Source organism: Chionomys nivalis, chromosome 12, assembly GCF_950005125.1.
Source record: "Chionomys nivalis chromosome 12, mChiNiv1.1, whole genome shotgun sequence".
Lineage (NCBI taxonomy): Eukaryota > Metazoa > Chordata > Mammalia > Rodentia > Cricetidae > Chionomys > Chionomys nivalis.
Window position 1 is genome coordinate 44,111,568 of NC_080097.1, and position 14,095 is coordinate 44,125,662.

General features: G+C 42.8%; 1 protein-coding gene across 2 annotated transcripts in view; it reads right to left on the reverse strand.

The window, feature by feature from the left end:
• Positions 1-9,982, reverse strand: part of Entpd4 (ectonucleoside triphosphate diphosphohydrolase 4) — a 33,713-nt gene extending 23,731 nt beyond the window's left edge. For both annotated transcript variants that reach the window (XM_057786481.1, XM_057786482.1), the window contains exon 1: positions 9,852-9,982. The gene's annotated coding sequence lies outside the window, so the exon portion shown is untranslated. The remainder of the gene's footprint in view (positions 1-9,851) is intronic.
• Between the last annotated feature and the right edge of the window lie 4,113 nt (positions 9,983-14,095).

Consider the following 14,095-nt stretch of genomic DNA (forward strand, 5'->3'; position numbering starts at 1 on the left):
GGATTTTGACAAAAATGTCAGTTCATAAATTACTTATTACTTTCAGTTAGGACACATGTAAGGTTGATTGTTGCCAAGAAGTCACAATCCTGTAACTTGATCTTAATATGTAAATTCCAACTGCTGCTTCAGCATGAGGAATCTTGGCACCAGAGTTCAGGCTCGCAAACACCTAATAATGCTATTTCAAACAAGTTCTAAATTGCACCATTACCTTTGTGATTTTAGCTTCAGGGTTCTCCCTGGCAGAATAAAGCCTGTGGTAGTTTAAATAACAATGGCTTCGTTGTATTTGGATGCTTAATCATTAGGGAGTAGCACTATTTGAGAAGGATTAGAAGGTGTAGCTTTGTTGGAGAAAGTTTGTCACTGAGGGTGGCCTCCAGGAGTCTCAGCCTCAACCCTGACTGCAACTGGAGAAGCAACCTAGGAACAATAGCCTCTGACTGCACCAGGAGGAACGCCCATCTGAGTCGCTGGCTATGGGCAACTGGAGGAACAATTACAGAAGGTGCTACCCTGCTTACACCTGAAGAAACCATCAAAGGAGCCACAGATCCCAACTACACCACTTGGAGGGTTAGAGACAAACACAGGCTCCACCTGTTCCAGTTGGAGGAAGAGAAGGGTAGACAACAGGGTAAGAATACACTCAATGGCATAAAGAGCAATCCAGCACCACCAGGAACTAGTGGTTCTACAACAGCAAGACCTGAGCATCTTAACACAGATGAAACAGAAAAAAAGACCTTAAAAATAACTTTATGAAGATGAATGAGGCCCTTACTGAGGAAATAAAAAATTCCCTTAAAGTGGAGGAAAAGACAAACAAAAAAAATGGAAGAAATCAACAAATCTCTTAAAGAAAATCAAGAAAAAGCAATCAAACAGGTGAAAGAAACAGTTCAAGACTTAAAAAGAGAAATAGAGGCAATAAGGAAAACACAAATAATCTGGAAATGGAAAATCTGGGTAAACGATCAGGAACTACAGAAGCAAGCATAACAACAGAACACAAGACAGGAAAGAGAGAATCTCAGGTGTCGAAGATATGATAGGTGAAACAGATACCTCGGTCAAAGAAAATGTTAAATCCAACAAATCCTTATCACAAAATATCCAGGAAATCTGTGACACCATGAAAAAAAAACAAACAAACCTAAGAAGAATAGGAATTGAAGAAGGAGAAGAAACCCAGTTCAAAGGCACAGAAAATATAATCAACAAAATCATAGAAGAAAATTTTCCGACCTTGCCATATAATAAAACACTAACATACAGAATAAAGAAAGAATGTAAAAGCTGTAAAGGAAAAAGGCCAAGTAACACATAAAGGAAGACCTATCAGAATTGCACCCAACTTGTCAATGGAGACAATGAAAGCCAGAAGGTCCTGTCAGGAGTCATGCAGACACTAAGAGACCACAGATGCCAGCCCAGACTACTATATCCAACAAAGCTTTCAATCAATAACCGAGAAAACAAGATATTCCATGACAAAACCAGATTAAATCAATACCTAGTCACAAATCCAGCCCTACAGAAAGTACTAGAAGGAAAACTCCAACCAAGGAAGTGAGCTACACCCACAAAAACAAAGAAAATAGATAATCCCATACCAGCAAATCCCAAAGAAGAGAAAGACACATAATACCACCACCACCAACACCAACAACTACAACAAAATAACAGGAACTAGCAACACTGGTCATTAAAATCCCTTAATATCAATGGACTCAAACCACCTATAAAAAGACACAGGCGAGCAGATTGGATACTAAAATATAATCCATCCTTCTGCTGCATACAAGAAATATACCTCAACTACAAAGACAGATATGACCTCAGAGTAAAGGGGTATGAGAAGACTTTTCAATCAAATGGACCTAAGAAACAAGCTGGTATAGTTATCCTAATATCTAAAAAATAGATTTCAAACTAAAGTTAGTTAGAAGAGATGAGAACACCATTTCATATTCTTCAAAGGAAAAATACATCAAGATGAATTCTCAATACTGAACATCTATGCCCCAAATACAAGGGCACCCTCATTCATAAAAGAGACATTACTAAAGTTTAAATTACACATCAAGCCCCACACATTAATAGTGGGAACTTCAACACCCCACTCTCACCAGACAGAAACTTAACAGAGAAATAAAGGAACCAATAGATGTTATGACTCAAATGGGCTTAACAGACATCAATAGACCATTTCACCCAAACACAAAAGAATATACCTTCTTCTTGGCACCTCATGGAATCTTCTCCAAAATCGACTACATACTCGTTAACAAAGCAAATCTCAACAGATACAAAAAAAAAAAAAATTGGAATAACCCCATGTCTTATTAGGATCATCATGGCTTAAAGTTAGAATTCAACAACACTAATTGCGGAAAGTCACAAACACATGAAAATTGAACAACGCTTGAATGAACCACCACTGGGTCAAGGATGAAATAAAGAAATTAAAAACTTCCTAAAATTCAATGAAAATGACTGCACAACATACCCAAATCTATGGGACACAATGAAAGCAGTGCTAAGAAGAAAGTTCATAGCACTAAATGTCTACATAAAGAAGCTGGAAAAATCCTACACTAGTGACTTAACACAACACCTGAAAGCTCTAGAACAAAAAGAAGCAAACTCACCCAAGAGGTCTAGACTACAGGAAATAATCAAATTGAGAGCTGAGACCAACAAAACAGAAACAAAGAAAACAATACAAAGAATCAATGAGACAAAGAGTTTGTTCTTCGAGAAAATCAACAAAATAGACAAACCTTTATTCAAACTAACCAAAAGGCAGAGAGAAAATATCCAAATTAACAAAATCAGAAATAAAAAGGGGAACATAACACCAGATACAGAGGAAATTCAGAGAATCATCAGGTCATATTTCAAAAACCTATACTCCATAAAATTGAAAAACTTAAAGGAAATGGAAAATTTTCTGGATCAAGTACCACATACCAAAATTAAATCAAGATCAGATAAGCAAATTAAATAAACCTATAACCACTAAGGAAATAGAAACAGTCACCAAAAGTCGCCCAACCAAAAAAAGGCAAGGGCTAGATGGTTTCAATGCAGAATTCTACAAGAACTACAAAGAACTAATACTAAGACTCCTTCAAATTGTTCCACACAATAGAAAGAGAAGGAATACTGCCAAACCCTTTTTATGAGGCTACAGTTACCCTAATACCCAAACCACGCAAAGACACTACTAAGAAAGAGAATTACAGACCAATCTCACTCATGAATATTGATTAAAAAATACTCAATAAACTACTGGCAAACCAAATCCAAGAACACATCAGAAAAATCATCATGAAAAGTAGGCTTTATCACAGAGATTCAAGGATGTTTCAACATATGAAAATCTATCAATGTAATCCATATAAACAAATTGAAAAAACAAAACAAAACACATGATCATCTCATTAGAAGATGAAAAAGCCTTTGACAAAATTCAACATCCCTTCATGATAAAGGCCTTGGAGAGAGCAGGAACATACAAAACATAATAAAGGCAATAAACAGCAGGCCAACAGTCAACATCAAACTAAACGGAGAGAAACTCAAAACTATCCCACTGAAATCAGGAACAAGAAAAGGCTGTCCACTCTCTCCTTATCTATTCAACATAGTACTTGAAGTTCTAGCTAGAGCAATAAGACAGCAAAAGGAGACCAAGGAAATACAAATTGGAAAAGAAGAAGTCAAACTTTCATTATTTGCTAATGATATGTTAATATATATATAAGTGACCCCAAAAATTCTACCAGGGAACTCCTACAAACTGATAAACATTTTCAGTAATGTAACAGGATACAAGATTAACTCAAAAAAAATCAGTAGCCCTCCTATATACAGATCATAAACGGGCTCAGAAAGAAATCAGAAAAACATCACCCTTTACAATAGCAACAAATAATATAAAATATCTTGGGGTAACTCTAACCAAATAAGTGAAGAACTTGTATGACAAGAACTTTAAATCTTTGAAGAAAGAAATCGAAGAAGACATCAGAAAATGGAATGATCTTCTATGCTCTTGGATAGGCAGGATTAACATAGTAAAAACTGCAATCTTACCAAAAGCAATCTACAGATTCAACACAGTACCCATTCAAATCCCAGCAAAATTCTTCACAGACCTCAAAAAAACAATACTTGACTTCTTATGAAAAACAAAAAACCAGGATAGCCAAAACCATCCTGTACAATAAAGGAATTTCTGGAGGCATCACCATCCCTGACTTCAAATTCTACTACTGAGCTACAGTACTGAAAACAGCCTGGTATTGGCATAAAAACAAACAGGAGGACCAATGGAACCAAATTGAAGACCAATTATCAATCACATACCTATGAACATCTGACTTTTGACAAAGAAGCTAAAAATGGAAACTGGAAAAAAGAAAGCATCTTCAACAAATGGTATTGGTAAAACTGGATGCTGACATGTAGAAGAACACAAACAGATCCAAACCTATCATCATGCAAAAAACTCAAGTCCAAGTAGGTCGAAGACCTCAACATAAAACCAACTACACTGAACCTCATAGAAGCGAAAGTGGGAAGTATTCTTGAAATCATTGGCACAGTGTCAGGAGCCATTTTCCAGGGATGATGGCGGAGACCATTGTCCTGGGGATGTTTGCAGAGAGCCCCACACTCCAACTGTATTGAAAACTGTTTGTTGGCGGAGTCCACCCCACACCCAACTATCTTGAGAGTTATCTGTTAGCGGAACCTGCCTCGCATTCCAACTATCTAGAGAACTGTTTGTGGTTGGAATCACAAAAGGAACGATTCTGCTTGCATAGAGAACACTAGGTGTGTCTACTCGTGACCTCCTGACTGAGGACTCGTGACCTCGTGACCTCGTGACCATGACCGACTTTGTTGCGAGATCCCTTCCTGCCCTCGCCATGCCCTGCCCCCCATCCCAACCCAAATTCCTCATTCAAGGGCTATATAAGCCACAACCATTTCGCCAATAAAGTGAGGCTTTGACAACAGATATTGCTTGGCCTCGTTCTTCTTTCCCGCCCATGTCTTTTCAGATAGTGCCTCTTAGGGACCCTGGAATAACTGACCTGCCAGGCGGGTTACAACCCTAGAATAACTGACCCGCTGGGCGGTTACAGCACAGGAGACCACTTCCTAAATATAACACTAGTAGCACAAACATTAAGAGCAACAATTAATAAACGGAACCTCCTAAAACTGAAAAGTTTCTGCAAAGCAAAAGACAGTCAACAAGACAAAATGGCAGCCTACTGAATGGGAAAAAATGTTCACCAACCCCACATCTGACAGAGGACTGATCTCCAATATATATAAATAACTCAAGAAACTGGACCCTTAAGTACCAAATAATCCAATTTAAAAATTGGGTACAGATCTAAACAAATAATGTCAACAGAAGAATCTCAAATGGCTAAAGACACTTAAGGAAATGCTCAACTTCTTTAGCCATCAGAGAAATGCAAATCAAAACAACTCTGAGATACCATCTCACACCTGTCAGAATGGCCAAGATCAAAAACACTGACGACAGCTTATGCTGGAGAGGCTGTGGGGTAAAGGGAACACTCCTCCATTGTTGGTGGGAGTGCAAACTTGTACAGCCACTTTGGAAATCAGTATGGCGGTTTCTCAGAAAATTAGAAATCAATCTACCTTAAGACCCAGCAATACCACTTTTGGGCATATAACCAAAGGATGTTCAATTTTACCACAAGGACATTTGCTCAGCTATGCTCATAGCAGCATTATTCGTAATAGCCAGAACCTGGAAACAACCTAGATACCCCTCAACCAAAAAACAGATAAGGAAAATGTAGTACATTTAACACAATGGAGTACTACACAGCAGTAAAAAAAAAAAAAGACATCTTGAAATTCACAAATAAATGGACAGAACTAGAAAAAAACATACTGAGTGAGGTAACCCAGGCCCAGAAAGACAAATATAGTATGTACTCACTCATAAGTGGATATTAAACATAAAGCCTATAGTCCACAACCCCAGAGAACCTAAACAACAAAGAGAACCCTAAGAGAGAAAAAAGACAAGATCTGAGTAAACTGGGAATGTGATGGGCAGGGGAAAGGTAGAAGGGGAGAAGGGAGGAAGGAAGGAGAAATGTATAGCTCAATAAAAACAATAAAAAATAATTGCTTTGGTCATAGTATTTCTTCATAACAACAAAACAGTGACAAAGACAAAGCCCATCTGGTCCATGCAGCAATTTTTTGGTGGGTCTCTCCCATTATGTCTACGGGAGGGTGTCAGATCCCCTGGAACCGGAGTAATAGACAGATGTGAGCTGCTATGTAGGTGCAAGAAATTGAATCTTGGTCCTCTGGAAAAAGTTAGTGCTGTTAACTGCTGAGCCATCTCTTCAGCCCTGTCTCTCCCATTATGAAAAAAAAAAAAAAAGATACACTTGAAGCTTATTTGGTGAAAAACACAGACATAGTAAGCAAGTATTATGGGACTTGGGTTAGTCTGACTCTTCGTCCCGTGATAAGCCCCTGGGAGAAAGCCTTTTACAGTGCAAGGACTCATTTTAGCTCACAGTTTCAGAGGTCATGGCAGAGCAGCACACAGCATGGCAGCCAGGAAGTAGAAAGAGGGTACAGGAAGAGAATGCTGAGCTAGCCTTAACTGGCTTCCTCCTTTTTCTCTTCAGACTCCATTGATGGTACCTAGCTTATTGGGTAGTACCTCAGATCCAGAGTGAACTAATCTGCTCTGTCAATCCCCCTCACAGACATGGCTGAGAGTGGCATGCCTTCACTCTGAGTCATTTCTCAATCCAACCAAGTCAACAACAGATACTAACAATCACAGTGCATCTGAATATGACCAATCAAATCCAGGTTAGAATAGGAGAGTCTAACTTCTGAGCTAGTAAGCTTGAGATGAGGTGAAGTGTTTCAAAACAGAATCATTTAAATACCAAAGGATTAAAGGACTGCCTTGAACAATTGCAAACACGGAAGAGCTTGTAAGAAATGACTGTCAGGGCTCTGGAGGTGCAGGCTGCTGTGCAAAAGTGACTCAGCTGTTGGCGAAAGGCACAGCAGAACACTTGAAGATGTACAGAGCTGCACGCATGCTCCGTGGCTCTTCCATATTCATGTCCAAGGGCCACTTTAAGTAGCACGTCCTGGCCGATCTTTCCCACTACAGTCTTTCTCCTACTACTCACGCACTACCTTGGTCGGCACTGTGAATGGCCGTCTCCAGACCACACTGTCCCTGCACCAGCTCTGTGGTCTCCACCAGAATGATTTTCCTCCAGTCCCAGGTCCATATATCCAGTTTATTAAAGCCCCGAGACCTTAAACTCAGTTAAGCCAAGTGTGGGTAAAATACATCAACTTCTGAATTCTCCAGTTGTAAGAGAGGTATCACCACTAACATGCTTTGAGTCTCCCTTTTCCTGTACCAGCATTCCATCATCCATCAAGTTCTGTTAATTCTTTTGTATCTGTATGTTCACATGTGTTTGTTTATGCGTGAGTGTGCACATGCATATGTGAACACGTGCACGTAGGCCAGGCCAACATCAGGAGTCTTCTCAATCCCCACTTGAATTCCTGAAACAAGGCCTCTCACTGAACCTGGAGCTCACCAATCGGCTGGCGAGGCTAGTTCCCAATGCTCTCCAAGGATCCCCTGCTCCCCATCCTCCCCCAGTGCTGGGATGTGAACTTGGGTCCTTACACTTTCACAGCAAACACCTTACCAACCATGCACCTCCCCGGCTCCAGGACCTTCTCAATTCTTCATCAGGCATCCCACACATCTAAGGTGACCACAGCAGACAATGTTACTTCAAGACAGATCTTGTGGTAAGCCGCTCTGCTTTTACTGTAAACACTCTTTATGAAACACTACCTTCAAAGTATGACCAAAGAGAAACCTGAAAGCCGGCAGATCAATAACAACTTCTCTGTGTAGTACCTGAAATCCTCACTCCACCAACTGTTCTGATACTGTATATCAACAACGTGTTCTTGCCTCCTCACTCAATATCTCTTTGCTCTGGCAAGGTGGGCCTGTTCTACACAAGCTCTTCTAATATTGGTCTCTAGCTTTTAGTAACACTTCTCCCTCCTCACATCCTGCTTGCACTATTACACGTCTTTCAAGGCCACTAGGTATTATTTTTTAAAATCTAGATTTAGCTTACTACACTTTCTAATTGTCTTCCAGCACTTCAAATCTCATGATTCAGGTGTAGCCTGTTTTAAATAAACATACTAAACAAATAGATAGAGAAGACAGAGCCTTAGATCAATTCCCATGTTTGTCTCCTCTCAAAGTCTCAGATCACACATTCCTTGATAGGTCTAAAAGAATGTAAGCTATTGCCAGGCAGTGGTGGCGCACACCTTTAATCCCAGCACTCGGGAGGCAAAGGCAGGTGGATCTCTGTGAGTTTGAGGCCAGCCTGGTCTACAAGAGCTAGTTCCAGGACAGCCAGGGCTACACAGAAAAACCCTGTCTTGAAAAACAAAAGAATGTAGGCTATGAATTCAATGAGCAATTAAAAAGGTGGAAGAGGCTGGCAAGATAGATCAACAGATAAAAGCGTTTACTGCCCAAGCCTAACTATTTGAGTTCCTTTCCTAGAACCTCTAGAAAGTTGTCCTCTAAACTCCAGATCGGGGTGAGAAATGTACATGCCCCTCTCTCTCTCTCTCTCTCTCTCTCTCTCTCTCTCTCTCTCTCTCTCTCTCTCTCCACACACACAAACACACATCATCCAGTCACACCATACACAGTAATAATACTTTGAACATAGGTAGTAAGTCAACATTAAGATAAGCAAAAAATAGGGTTGGAGACATGGCTCAGAGGTTAAGAGCACGGACTGCTCTTCCAGAGGTCCTGAGTTCAATTCCAGCAACCACATGATGGTTCACAGCCATCTATAATGAGATCTGGTGCCCTTTTCTGGCATGTAAGCATACATGGAAGGAGTGTTGTATACACAATAAATAAATAAATAAATAAATCTTTAAAAAAAAGATAAGCAAAAAATAAAAACAAAAAAACCAAACTACTTGTATAAATGAGCATAGTTCTACAACTATGTCAAACAATTAGCAAACGAGAAACAAAGACAACTCACACATAACACCATGACGATGTTAGGGCCCTCTGAGGATAGAGATTTAGGTAATTTTCCCTCATAAAAGTTTGAATACATTAAAGACCGCACCCTAACGTTAAATGGGTGTCTAATTTAGAACTGTTATTGACCTCTCGTTCACTGTGTAGCATGCAGGTCTTGAATTATAAAGCATCTCTTGTTTTCTAGTGGCATATGGTCTCTGCACCTGTGTTCACCTAGCTGGGGTCTGCAGCACCCTGCAGGTTCTGGGGTTATAGTCCTGAGAAGGGGAGACCTGTCCCCTTTAAAAGGAGTCCTTGCATGGCTCAAGTTGAGGACCACAACCACGCACCATCACTCTTATCTCCCGGTCAGCTCCATTTTTCCACGGGGAAATCTAACAGGAAACTTCCCCAAATCGCAGAGCAAAGCAAATACATGCTGCTATACATGCGACAGTGACAGATTTCGGGCGGCAGACGGGGGTCATCCGGCCCCAGGAACGACAGCCCTTTTCCCTCAACCCACAGTCGCCAGGGGTTCAGGGTCTCTCCGGAGATCCGCCACGGTGTCCGGGGGGGACAAGCACCTGTCACCGGGGTCACGGGGCTGCGGCGGGGCGCCCGGATGTACCGGCGGGGAAGGCTGGACAGGGCCGCGGCCTCCCTTTGCCCTAGCTCCACGGGACTCCGGCCTCACCTGCTGGGCCGGCCGCGGCTCCGGGGGGGCGGGCGGCCACGAGCGCACCGCATCCCGGCTACCAGCTCACCAGCTTCCCGGAGGTTCCGCTCCTTTCCGGGAGGCGCGCGCACGTCACAGCTCGCGCCGGCGCGCGCACGTAGGGAGCGAGAGCGCGCGCGCTGGGGAAGGTGGGGAAACGGGCCTGCGTGGGGCGGGGCCTGCAGGATGATTGGCACCGAGCACTGGGCTTCCTCAGGGCTGAGGGAAGGAGGTCCTAGCGGCTCCTGGCCTCCTCTCGCGAGCCTCGTCGGCCCCAAGACGCAAAGTGATGGTGAGACCGCGGTTTATCTTTCCTTCGTGTCGCGGAAGATTCTAGGAGCAACAGCCTAGCAAGGCCTAGGCATTGTGGCTCAACCCAGAACGCCATCATTCATTCATTCGTTCATTCATTCATTATTGTGTGTATGATGGGCGGGGGCGGGGCGGGGCGGGGCACTTGTGCCTCAGTTCGCGTGTGGACATGTCAAGGATAAGTTTCTGGACAGGGTTCTCTCCTTCCACTTCAAGTTACAGGAATTGAACTCCCGCTACCCAAGGCTTGCATGACAAGTACTTTTGCTCACTGGGGCTCTCAACAGTCCAGTTCTGTATATTTTTCCATTCTGCCAGTAACTTCTTGCCTTACAAATAAGAAGGTACTCTGTCTGTAGAGTAAAAGGGTCAGTGAAAGAAACCCACCCTAGTTTTGAGACCCGAGCCAGTGAGAGAAATGCTTTAGCCCTGAACCCCCGAGCCAAAGAAATGACACCCTGACCCTGAAACCAGTGCCAAAGAAACACACTTTTGCTGGGCAGTGGTGGCGCACGCCTTTAATCCCAGCACTCAAGAGGCAGAGGCAGGCGGATCTCTGAGTTCCAGGCCAGCCTGGTCTACAGAGTGAGTTCTAGGACTGTTACACAGAGAAACCCTATAGGAGGCGGGGAGGATACACTTTGGCCCTAGAATCAGAGCTAGTGAAAAAAATATGCCCTGGCCCCAAAACTAGGGTCAAAAAGCTAAAAAAAAAAAAAACCAAAACAGGGAAAAGAACACAGTTTGGCCCTGAAACCAAAGTCAAATCTGCCCCTGACCAACTCAGCTGGAAAGCAACCAATTTGGCCCTGTGCAGGGAAATGAATCAGTCCCTGATCAGAAAACCAACTAATCCCTGAGCAGAGGTCTGGTCAATCTGGACTCAAGGGACTGAAATGTGACCACTTCCCACCCTGAAAATCTTCTTCCTGGAAAAACTCCGCCCCTAAGGAGCCCTATGTAAGCCCTGCTGTTTGCAGCTGCCCTTTTCCACCCTAGCAGAGGCAACCACTCTCCTGGATCCTTCCTTCCCAATAAATCTCTTGAATGAGGTTTGGGTGAAGAGCTTCTTTCACCAGAGAGGGAGGAGCTGGGGAGGCCTTCCCCTAGCAGAGTGGAGTTGTTAGGCTCTGGGGCACCTGGGCTGCCTTGTCACAACTTTGCTGGGGAAGCCCTCTCCTGCCAGAGCAGAGCTGTTACATTGGGCAAGCCTTACCCTACAGAAGGGCTGTAAGGGGCTATGCTTACTGTGACCTGTGCTGGTCCCTGGCTCACGACTGCCAGAATGTTCTTCCACCCGAGCTGTAACACTCAGTATTCCCTGGTCCCTGACTGCTAGAATGCTTTCCCATCCAAACTGTAACATTTAGTAGTCCTTGGCTCCTGACTGCAGGGGATCCCTTTCTGTCTGAGCCGCAATGCTTACACGCTTAGTGAGTCTCCTGTCTTTCACAAGCCAATGGCCTATCCCGTGCCCTGGTTATGAGAAGAAATAAGGTAGAACTTGCATACTAACGTCATGATGTGGGGGTTTGTTCTTAGCTCAAGGTCTCCCAATAGCTCAGTTCATTGCTTTGAAGTTGCAGAGCTGTGTCCTTGAGAGCAGAGACCCGGGAATGAGGGCGTAGACCACAGATGGGACCATCCTACTAGACACCAGAAGCTATTTTTATGTTTAGAGCTTTATAGCGGTCTATTTATCAAATAAAACATGCCGGCACGAAATGAGTAGTTCTCCGTCTTAAAACAGAAACCTTGGTCTAGCACGAGCTTGGGCCACCTGCCCTTTCTGGTAATGTTACACTTGAAATTGTGTTAAATAAGAAATTCTATACTGCAGACAGAACAGTACAGCAGTCCAGCTTGGAGCCTCACGGCTTCTTCTCAGATTCTGCTGGCTCCTTGATGTCCACCAAAGAAAAGAATTTCAGGGTGAGAGAGGAGCAAAGTCAGCCGATTTAGAAGACAGGGGAGGAATGCACCTCAGGATCCCAGAAGCAGCTGCAAAGTGACCCTGGGCTTTGAAGCTACCCCACATACAACTAAGCTTAGATATTCGGCAAAGAATATATATATGCTGGTATATTTATTTTTGTTACCCTCAGAATTCTGTCCTTGGAGAAGGGACTTTTTAAAGGTATATGATGGGGGCTTGCCGGTAGAGAAGGGAATGCTAATACAGATAGGAACCCGGATTCAAAGGACCCTTATTTGTACATAGGTCACAGGAAGGTTGGACTGCATTTTCACAGGCCTGTTTATGATGATTCTCCAAAAGGGGAGTGCAGTTCTTTTGCAGGTGGCTGGTTAGTTATGAAGAAATTCCTGGGGCTCTGGACAAAATAAGAACCAGGGATGAAGGTGGCTCTTTCCTGCTTCATGTCCCCTTTTATTTTCTAACTAATTATCTTGCTTCAATTCCCTGCTCTGAGAGTTAGATCTCTTAATCTTGAGTTAACATGTCTGAAGCATCTGTGTTCTGTATAGGGTGTAGCTTCTGCCTTCTAGGGATTGTAATTGTGTGTGTGTATGTGTGTGTCTGTGTGTGTACACGGATGGATGTGTGCCTGCAGGTATGTGTAGAGGCCAGAGGTCAACTTTGGCCATCGTTTCTCAGGATGCTATCTAATCTAGCTTGTTTGTTCATTTATTTACTATTTATTTTGAGACAAGGTGTCTCATTGAATGTGGAACTCACTAAGTTGGCTACCCTGGCAGGCCACTGAGCCCTAGGGGACCTACCTGCTTCTGCCTTCCCTTCTCTAGAGCTACAAGTGCACACCACCATACTTAGCTTTTTTATGTAAGTTCTAAGAATCAAATTCCGGTCCTGTGCTTGCACAGCGAGCTCTCTGGGTTTGGAAGTTTTCCCATGCATGACCTAAGGGAAACACGAGAAGGTTAGCTTAGAGATTAGAGGGTTATTCTTTGGGAATCTGAAAATATATCATCATCTGTGGCACTGGAATATATAGATCATAAAGCATAGAGCAGATTGTCATAGCTAGTCTTAAGGTCAATGTTAAAAGAAGAAGGACATTTTTCACTGTGTTAGTGCTGTGGGACAATAGTCTGTACCCTGTCACTTGTATTTTAAATAAACGCTGATTGGCCAGTGACCAGGCAGGAAGTAGAGGCAGGATAACGAGAATTCTAGGAAGAGGGAAGTTTCAGTCTGAAGTCATCACCCAAACACAGAGGAAGCCAGACACCAGAGCAAGCAAGATGTGACTGCCTGGCCGAAAAAGGTACCAAGCCACGTGCCTAGCACAGACAAGAATTATAACTTATAATTATCATTATAAGTTATAAGAGTTAATAAGAAGCCTGAGCTAATAGGCCAATCAGTTTATAATTAATGAAGACCTCTCTGTGATTCTTTGGGACTTGACAGCTGCAGGACTGGGCAGGACAGAAACCTCAGTCAACATGTTGGATCTGAAAGTCATCATGATAATCAACCATTGAAACTCAAAACAGAGTAGGTCGTTTTAGTATAAGTCTTGTGGGGTGTTATATACACAGCATTCCACAGTGAAGATGGCATATGTTCCCGCTTTCACTCAGTCAAATTAGTTTTGTAGGATGGCTGCAGCATCGTTTATGTGGTGATGCATACATTTAATCCCAGCATTTGGAAAGCAGAAGCAAGTGAATCTCTGTGAGTTTGAGGACAACCTGGTTTACAGAGCGAGATCCAAGATAGCCAGGACTATGCAGAGAGACCCTGTCTCAAAATAGAAAAAAAAAAGAAAAGAAAAAGAAAGAAAACAAACAAACAAACAAACAAAAAGTTATCGTTGAGTTTAGCAGTAAGATCCCTTGAGGTGGATCATTAAGGGTTTTTGTGTGTACTTAGTGGTCCCGGATGGTATAATATATCTACTGATCCTATTTGAGGGATATAATTG